Raw genomic sequence first — 10,366 nt, 5'->3', positions numbered from 1 at the left:
AATCACATTTAGGCGAGCCAATATATGATTATAAATGTTTTAAGGAAACCCCTCTCTATTCCGTTTAGGTGAGTTACTAATTACCCTTAGCATATCTGAGTAAACTCTGTGGGGTCCACCTTTATTTATTTATTTTATCCACTCCGTTCATCCATGTTAACAAATAATTTAAGATCTAAAGAACCAAAAGGAAGCATATCTAAAGCTCAAGTGGACCACACCACATGAAATAGTGTGATTGAACCTCTACTATTAAAAAATTCTTAGAGGCCATAGAAGTAATTTTAGATCAAGCTGATGTTTGTATTTTCTCTTCATTCATATCCTTTTGATATTATGAACAGGTGGATAACAAATAAACATTATTGTAGGCCCAAGGTAGGTATAACTATGGAAATCATTATTCCACACTGTTTTGTGTGGCATGATCTACTTGAGTTTTGGATTTATTGAAAATTTGGGATCAACCCACACCATTCATCCATTTTTTGAGATCATTTTAGAGAATTATCCAAAAAATGATTCATATCCAAAGATTAAATGGACCACACCATAAATAAGGAGAATGGATTGGCACCCTAACACCAGCCAATGGCTGGCGGTCGGTGCTCTGTGGGTCCCACCATGTTGTATGTGTTTCATCCATGCCGTCCACCTATTTTTAAAGATTATCTTACAGCATGAGACAAAAAATGATGTATATCCCAATCTGAAATGGACCACATTACAGGAAATAGTGTTGAATGAGCGTCAACCATTAAAAACATTTTGGGGGCCATAAAAGTTTTGGATCGAGATGATTTTTGTTTTCCCCCTTCATCTAGGCCTATATGACCTAATAAACAGATTGGATGTCAAACAAACAGTACAGTGGGCCTTAGGAGGATTTTAATGATGAATATCCAATCACTATTGTTTTCATGTGGTGTGGTCCACCTGAGATTTATATACCTCTCATTTCTGGAATAAATCCCTAAAATGATCTTTAAAGATGGATGAACATAATGGATAAAATACATACATCATCTGCTTCCGTCAAATAGGGGCGCGGATTAGATACTGGCAGGTCGAGCAGCGAGACTAGCTACAGAAGTGACGTTAGCAAGTTCCGTGGGCCCCACCATGATGTATGTTTGGTATCCACACCTTCCATCCATTTGGAGAGATCATTTTAGGTCAATATCTAAAGAATGAGTTAAATCCAAAGCTCCGGTGGACCCCAACACAGAAAAACTGTGGGACAGTGACGCCCACCATTAAAAACGTCTAAAGGCCACACAAGTTTTAGATAAAGCTAATATTTGTGTTTTCCCTTATATCATGTCTTCTTTTTTTTCTTTTTTTTTTTTTAACATTTGAACTGGTTGGATTTTAAATAAACATTATGATGGGACTTAGGATAGTTTCAACGGTGGGAATCACTCTCCCCGCTGTTTTCTGTGGTGGGGTCCACTACAGATTTTTATCTGCCTAATTCTTTGGCTCATGACTTAAAATGATATCTCAAAATAGATGGACAGTGTGGATATAACACAGATTTATATGGAGCTCATTTTTTGGTGGAGGTAGCCAAAGGTCCGGCTTTTAATGGTGGACGTTCAATCTCGACTGTTTTCCCGTGGTGTGGTTCACTTGAGATGTATATCGATCTCATTTATCTGGATTAACCTAAAATGATACGGAGAAGTGGATGGACGGCGTGGATTAAAACATATAAATCATGGTTGGGCCCGTAGAGCGCTATCGGATGGAAAGCGCAAGTGACGTTACATATTTGTGAGACAATATGTGAGTTTTGTGTTTGATGTAAAACAGTGGTGACACATTCATATTAATAGTGGTAATGATATAGAATTATCCAGACCATCTAAATAATGGGTCTAGTTGTTAATGGTTAAGATTTTACTTTTTCCTATATAAAAATATCTTAATCATTCAGTAAACGGTCTCTTGAATGTATGGGTATTAATGTGTGTTAAATTATGGAAAACTCACAGTTTCGGATATGAAACTAATATCTCATTTCAGAAGAGGGATTTCCAAATCCCTCTTTCGAACGACGCCCGAGCTCTGCTTGGTTTCTCATTTTCTTCTTCCGCCGGTGGGTGAGCTCCGAATCTTTGAAGGATTTCAGGCATATCTCTCCTGCCGTGGGTGAGCTTCTCTCAAAATCCCTGTTTTATTCCAAAATCCATTCCATCTGTCATTGCTTTCTCTTTTCTTCTCATTGGGCCATGGTTCCGGTTGGCATTGATTGTAACAATGTCGAGATTCGGCAATGTGGAATGGATGCAACTTGGGGAGGATGAAATGAATTTGTCTTTCGTAGGAATAGATGTGATGTAGCTGTGATTAAGACCAACAGGCATTTGGAAGAACTAGCTTTCTTTCCTAGATAGTGGATCTCATGGATTCGCATTCATTCACTAAATTTGATTAGAATATTTTTCTATTATCTTTTGGATGTGAATTTCATTCACTGTTTCTACTTTTTGCAGCTTGATTTTGCAGTAACAATGGCAGCACTGCTCGGTATTCCTTTTCCTTTTAGAAGGTGCATCATAAGGATCTTGTCAATGTTAACTAGTAGTGATAATATTACAGTTCTACATTTGGCATTGTTGTAAGCCTGTTGGAGTAGACAGGGTCCAGTTGTATTTCAAACAGTTCCTCTCCTTGGTTTAGATAATGTTTCATACATTCTCCTCACACCACAGAGGCTGAGGGTATGAGGAATCAATACACTGGCACCTTCACATCACATGTTTAATTTGTGATCAATATTTATTAAATCTCTGGCTCTTCCATGTTTTGTTTGATGGTATTTGCTCGTCGGCTTACGAAGTCTCATATAGAGTTAACAGTTTGTTTACTCTTGGGCAGAAGCAACAGGTTGCAATCCCCTCTCTGTATTTGGGGAAGATCCTCCCTTTTAATCGGTCTTCTTGTTCCTTTAATCTGGCCTATATTTTCAATCTTTGGACCTTTTTTTTTTCAATAAAATTTACTATTACTGATCCGAGAGAGAGAGAGAGAGAGAGAGAGAGAGAGAGAGAGAGAGAGATGGCAATTAGCTCATCTTTTTTCCTTTTTATTTTTATTTTTCTAAATTTATTTACTGAAACCTTTTGTGACCCATTAGAGGGAAGATAGTTTAAGGTTGACCAATGAATCAGATGAAACAGTAGTGATAATTGTGAATGCTGAAAAAAAAAAAAGAAGAAGAAAAGAAAACCCCTCGTATTGTATGGTTCTAGCATATAACGACCTAGTCTAAAAAGCCTATTTGGATTTCTTCTTGTTGTTGTTCTTCTTCTTCTTTTATTTATTTATTTATTTGATGGGTCCTTCAAATTTTGTCTTGAGAAATGGGTTCTTGGCATTTTGGTTTTTGGGTCCGTTTTTTGCTTGATTTTTTAGGAAGATCCAGTCCATTCCTTTCATTTTACTGCATATATGGCATGTGTTTGATGATCCGAACCGTTGGTTTATTGTGGACAAACGTGAATGGATCCTAGGCTGAAAATTACACTGACCACACAATTCTAACCATATGAAAAAGTAGTGTACAAAATCACTAAACTGTAGTTAATGGCTAAGATTAATGGATCAGGATGATGTTTGGTTAATGGTCCATTGGTGGACCTTAAGATGAATGAATGGCTCGGATTATCAATACATGTGCCAAATGTATGTAGGTGGATTGGGTCTTTTCCCTTCATTGAATATGCTATCTATTACTACTGTGACACAAGCACTGCTGTGATGATAGAAAACCAGAAAACGAGAATGCTCTGTCAGATGTTAATCCTCTGTGCTACTGGACATAGTTGTGATCCAAACCATTAAAATAATGATAGAAACTGTGGATGGTCCATCATATCAATGTCTAAAATATGTCTATCCTTACAAAAACTGTGACAGTCTAGATGGTGTGGCGTGCATGTGTTCTACAAAGTGTAAAGGAGCTACATACAACAAACAAATGCCCATCCTACAGAGGCCAGATATGTCCAACGGATCTGATTTTACTTATTACTCCTCATCTAAGTTAGGGTCCAGAATAGGATGAGTTACTTCAATGGATCTGATTTTACCTAATTCTCCTCATTTGCTATTAAAGGCGTGTTTGGGCAGTGGGATTAGAAGGGATTAGGTGGGATGGGATTCACCTGGTCCTGTGCCAATTTCACTCCATGCTTACGAAGAATGGAAAAGCTTCGAAATTGATAAGATGGAATTGCACTGGGTCCCGTGCTAATTTCACTCAATGTTAGGAAGTTGTGTAGGTCCCACCTTGATGTGTGGGCTATATCCACACCGTCCACCCATTTTTCGAGATTATTTTCGAGCATGGGCCAAAAAATCAAGTAAATCTAAAGCTCAAGTGGACCCCACCATAGAAAGCAACGGCGATTGCATACTTACCGTTGAAAACTTCTTTGGGGCCACAGAAGTTTTGGATCTACCTCATTTTTAGGCCAATGCCATAAAACGAGGTTACAAAACAAATGAATGGTTTAGATATAACACATGTGTGTTATTCTTAATAATTTCAAATGATGGTGGGTATATCCATTCAATGTACCACCATATTACTTACAAAGCATGGCATTAGTCTTATCCCGTGGCTACAGGGAACAATCCCTGCCATGGGTAATAATTATATTTTTTGAATCCCATCCCGCCTAATCCCTTCTCCTCATTTGCTATTAAAGTTTTCATCAGCTCGCATATCTGTTGAAGTAGAAGAGAAGGGTGAAGACTCTGCTGTCTCAGTCTCTTCACGTTCCTGTAGGGTCTTCAAGATTAAGGTCTTGAGCTGATTCATTACTTGAACGGCGTGCATCAAAGCTGTCATTGGATCGGCCATCTGAGTCATGTTGGGAGCAAAGACCATGGCAATGTTTCTTGCATTCATCTTGTTAGCTTCTTCCTCTTTGACGACGTCTGCCATAAGATCAACGGCCCAGTTGAGGAGCACAGCTTGAGTTGGGAGGAGCAGTTTCACAAGTTCCACACTCTTCCTCTGTTTTGCATTGCAGAACTTGTTTGGGGGAAAGGCCATCAAGTACTCCTGCAGGAAGCTCTCTGAAATTTGGTGGCATATTTTATTTACTGTTGGATTTGACCGTGATCAAGCAATCTCTTTCAGATTATTTTAATGTTCGTCGGGTGAAATAGCTTTCAAGTACATGTAAAACTATTAGCATTATGAGGATTAAATTGATTGCTGGGAAGGTGTGTGCTTTCTATGTGGAATCTCAGAATAGATGATCTTCAGTTTTTCATTTTTCCAATTCTTAGTGTCGATTTCTTTGCATTCTCTGCAATTGCCAATGTATAATTTTACATCACAAGTGTTGAATGAACATCTGGCTATGGGGAAGGTGGATGAGTTGCATCCTGACTTGACAGTTGACCCTCTTGGAATCTTGCGTCCTGCAAACAATATTTAGTTTTGTTGGGGCCTCTGTAAATGCCAACTTCTCATATTGCAGGTTTTCTCAAAAATTTCTGCAGCAACAAACATTGTAGGGAATTGTGATAACAACCAGTATACATGGTCCTTGATTCTTTGCTACAGCTATATCGCTTGGAATGTCAATTACCATCTATTTAGAATTGAACATTTGTTTTCATTTACCATAGACATGGCTAGTATTATTCACTTAGTGTTTCTTATGAGGCTTTTCTGAGCAGTTTTGTTTGAAGAGGGAGGCTAGGCTATTTGGGTTGCTTGATGAGTGCTTCATGAGTTGATGCTCATCTGCTCTTACTTTATTTTATTTCAACTCTGTTTATTGAGCTCAAAGATTGGAGCAACAGAAGTTATCTTCCCTGTTTAGCCTGAAAATCTTCTTATTGATTCCCAAGGCAAAATTTCAGATTTTGGCCTTAGTACATTGCCCCAGCAAGTAAGTTGACAGTCTGTTGCATCCATGAAGGTGCTCCAGCCATTAAATAATTATTCTTCAGGCCTGAAATAAAAGCCCAGTCCTAACTTATAAGACTGATATATATAGGCATTATAACTGGAGTTTAGGCTTAATATGGCCTTAAGTGTTGGAATGGAGACAACACATTTATTAAGCAGGTTGTACTTCCAAGCCTAGTGGGTCATATAGGTCAGTTACTAGCCTTGCTATCATTGCTACTCCTAACTTATAAGACTGATATATATAGGCATTATAACTGGAGTTTAGGCTTAATATGGCCTTAAGTGTTGGAATGGAGACAACACATTTATTAAGCAGGTTGTACTTCCAAGCCTAGTGGGTCATATAGGTCAGTTACTAGCCTTGCTATCATTGCTACTTTTTATGTTAACAGTTTGCATAGGCTATGATTGGTTACCCTATAGGAAGTGCGCTATTCATCATCCAGTAGCAAAGAAGCCAAGTGTGCCACAACCTAAGACATGGGGGGCCTACTAGAGGGTCTGTTGTGTGTGCACCGGCAAGCCAGATGGTATATTTTCCACATGGTGTTGGGGTCTGTACAAGATAGAGACACCAACTAGTCCGTTGCATTCATGATAGTCCCTTCCGTGAGTGTTTCCGAGAGGATCTAAAATTTGGAGAAATAGATTTTATATATATATATATATATATATATATATATATATATCATTCATTATGAACAATAGAAAATTATCGGCAACACATTTATACTAGCTTGTGACAAATAAGATGATGCTAGGAAGACTAACCCATGTAAACAGATTATCCCCATTGCCCACTCGTACCTTCTTGCAGTGATGATTTGCAAAAGCATAATTCCAAACTTGTAAATATTAAAATTTTCAGGGACTATCTAATTACACTCTGTAGCTATATAGACGTGTACCTCCTGGTTTGGTCATGATCGTACTTTGGTCATCTGTCATGCATCCAAATAGACCAAAATTTGCTATGTGCGCTTCGAAATTTTCATCCAGCAGAATATTTGCAAATTTTATGTCTTGATGGATTCTCCAATGCTTGTAATGCTCATAGAGATAAGGAAGCTCTCGCTCGTCTACCTTGTGCTCCATACAAGGTGACTCTTTTCTCTAGAAGGTCTAATTTAAAATGTTAAAACAAAGCAAGTTAATATCATTTACCAGAGATACATAGTGAAAGAAAATCAATATGGTTAACACTATCTAAGAAACATGAGATGAGAAACGTCCCCATTCACGATGCCATAACTTAACCAGCGATGATTGTACATAACCATATATGTATGTAGAGAGAGAGAGAGAGAGAGAGAGAGAGAGAGAGAGAGAGAGAGATGTGCCTCTGAATACATACATAAAATTTATTTCCATTCCCAGCTTATAGGCATGAGATCGGGTCCTTAACAACCATAAACTAGGTTATATATCAGGATAGGGCTGGATGATGGTAGAAAAGTTATCAATGGACCCAACCCAGCCTACATGCTAGAAAAATGAACCCACCCATTGGGAGCTTGTTATTTTATGTGATGCAAGAGAATGATAGCCAAGGCAAACAAAAGATGAACCGTGAAAGGCCGCATATAAAGAACCATTCTTCATGTACTGCATGAAGATAAGTAAGCTATGAGTAGATGAGATAGAGTATCCAAGCAGCTTGATCAAGTTTCTGTAATTAACATTGGCTAAAACTTCCAATTCATTTTTAGCATGTTAATCAATTTTGGACTTATCATTATGGTATTTAAACTGCTTGGTGGCAATAGGCCCCAATCTATCTGATTCACACCTGAAGACATTGCTTGAAACGTTAGTGCCAATAACATATTTCTCATTCATATTTTCTATATTCCTTGTAATCTCCTCGTAGATATGATGGCTAAGTTTATCATTCAACATTATTAGTTCGAGCTGCGGTGGACCTGAAACCAATTAAAAGTAATAGGGAATTCCAATCAATGTGAAAAAATGTAAGAGAAGAATTTTCATGCACCATTTATAAACATACAACCATGTTTGTGAATCAACAATGTATCATGTTAATAACCCCACTGGTCCTAAACATTCATCAAGAGGTGGTCGATGTGGCTTATTAAAAGAACACTTCAATGGCCAACATTCAACATATATGAGTGGCCCAACTAATGAGCAAACTAATCTAATTTTTGGTCCATAGTGTATACAACTTATTTCACAATTTGGATGTGATACTGTCTTTGTGTATCTGCATGTAGAGAAATTAGTAAATCATAACGTGGCAGACTGACATTACCCTAAAGCAATCTAATTATTGGCTACATCACTAAAATTACATTAATCGAATGATCCTTTATGATCTTTACTTTTGTGGCCTACCCGAGGATAAAAAATTCGTCATTTTTACCATAGTATATATTTTAATAGGCTTATTATAATTATTTTGTCAAATATCACATATGTACATTAATTTGGTATATTAAAGTTGTTTTAATTAATCAATTCAGATTATTATGAATATACTAAAGAATTTCAATGCATTCCAATTATAAGCGTCCAAACCCAATTTCTGGATTCCAATACATTACAATTACAAGCTTCCAAACACAAATAAAGATTTAGGATCACCTTAATTTCAGTGTTATTATGATTTAGATTCCAATGCATTCTAAATACAAGCTCCCTTACATTGCCCTTATTCGAACTATCCCTTACATTGCCCAAATCTAAGAAGCCCTTACATTATTTGAATTGAAATTACCCCCAATCTAAAAAGGCCTCTAAATTACCTAATATAAACAATCTCCAAACTAAACAACCCTTAAATTGCCCCAATATTATCCCAGTCCAAATAACCTCCAATCCAAATATCCCATGCACAAAAAGTCTATGAAATTAGTAGCCGTAAAATACAATCAAATAAAAGAGAAATGAGATGATGAGAGAACTTGAAATCACCAAGCACATTCTTCGCTATGTGAAAGGTACAATTGATTATGGTTTTCATATTACTCCATTAGATAAATGCCGATTGGACTGGTTGCCCCAACAATCGATGCTCAATATTTAGGTATGTTATTTTCTTTGGCATAAACTTGATTTCATGGTCTACAAAGAAGCAATTTAGTGTCCAAGTCTGACACTAAAGCTAAATATAGAGCTTTATCTTTAACAAGCTTTAAAAAGAACTTATTTGCTTATTCTAAAAAAGTAAGCTTTTATTTTGAAAATAGATTATTTTAGTAAAGCTCTAATTTTAAAACTTATTTTTTTAGAAACTAGCAAAAAAGATATTACAAAATAAGTGAGGGAGAGGTCATTTTTTCTTTAAGAGCTTATTTATCTTAAGCGGGTAAACATTTTTGGTTAATTTTTACACAAGTTTGTCCTTAAACTTAAGTAATTCTCATCTTGCCCCCTTCTCCTCTTTACAATTTTTCTAAGGTGGACACACATGATGAACAACCCATATTGAAGGCAGGCTCTATATGATGAATGTATTATGTGGGTCCACATCAAGGTGGACCCACATAATACATGATCATATTAAAGGAGGGTCGCACATGATGGATGCCTCACATCAAAGTGTGGCCCCCACATGATGGACAATCTGCATCAAAGGTGGGACCCGCATGATGGATGGTGGACATTGAAGGTGGGACCACATGATGGAAGGTTGACATCAAAGGTAGGCCCATATGATGGATGACCCATATTGAAGGTTGCGCCCCACATGATGGACAATGCACAACAAAGGTGGGACCCATATGACGGATGGTGAACATCAAAGGTGGGTCCCATATGATGGATGGTAAACATTAAAGGTGGATCCCACATGATGGATGGCCCACATAAAAATGTGGCCCCACACATCAAGTGAACCCCATGTGATGGATGGTTCATAGCAAAGGTGGGACCCACATGATAGATGATGGACATTAAAGGTGAGTTTGCATGATGAACAACCCATATTAAAGGTGCCTCCCACAATGGTCCACATCAAGGTGGGCCCACATAATGCATGGTTCACATCAAAGTTGGGCCCCACATGATAGATGGCCCACATTAAAGTGTGTTCCAACATAATTGACCATCCACAATAAGTGGACCCCACTTGATGTCCACATCAAAGGTGGGGACCCACATGGTGGATGATGGACATCAAAGGTGGACCCACGTGATGAATAGTTGAGATCAAAAGTGGGGCCACATGATGAATGACCCATATTAAAGGTGGGGCCCCACATAATGATGGTCCACATGAAGGTGGCCCACATAATGGACGGAGTGGGCCTCACATAATGGGTGACCCACATTAAAGTGTGGCCCCTTGTGATGAGTAGTCCACATTAAGTGGGCCGCACCTAATAGACGATCCACATCCAAGGTCTCGTATTATGGATGGCATATCCAAAGTGGCCCAACTTGATAGATGATCCACATAGAAGG

The 10,366-nt window shown here is 37.9% G+C and overlaps 1 long non-coding RNA gene across 1 annotated transcript; it reads left to right on the top strand.

The window, feature by feature from the left end:
* The first annotated feature begins 2,017 nt into the window (after positions 1–2,017).
* On the top strand, positions 2,018–3,017 carry LOC131236716 (uncharacterized). The gene is made up of 2 exons (XR_009166855.1): positions 2,018–2,154; positions 2,499–3,017. It is a non-coding gene; the product is annotated as an uncharacterized LOC131236716 (long non-coding RNA).
* The last annotated feature ends 7,349 nt before the right edge of the window (positions 3,018–10,366 follow it).

Source organism: Magnolia sinica, chromosome 2, assembly GCF_029962835.1.
Source record: "Magnolia sinica isolate HGM2019 chromosome 2, MsV1, whole genome shotgun sequence".
Taxonomy (NCBI): Eukaryota; Viridiplantae; Streptophyta; class Magnoliopsida; order Magnoliales; family Magnoliaceae; genus Magnolia; species Magnolia sinica.
This window is presented reverse-complemented; position numbering and strand designations above follow the sequence as displayed.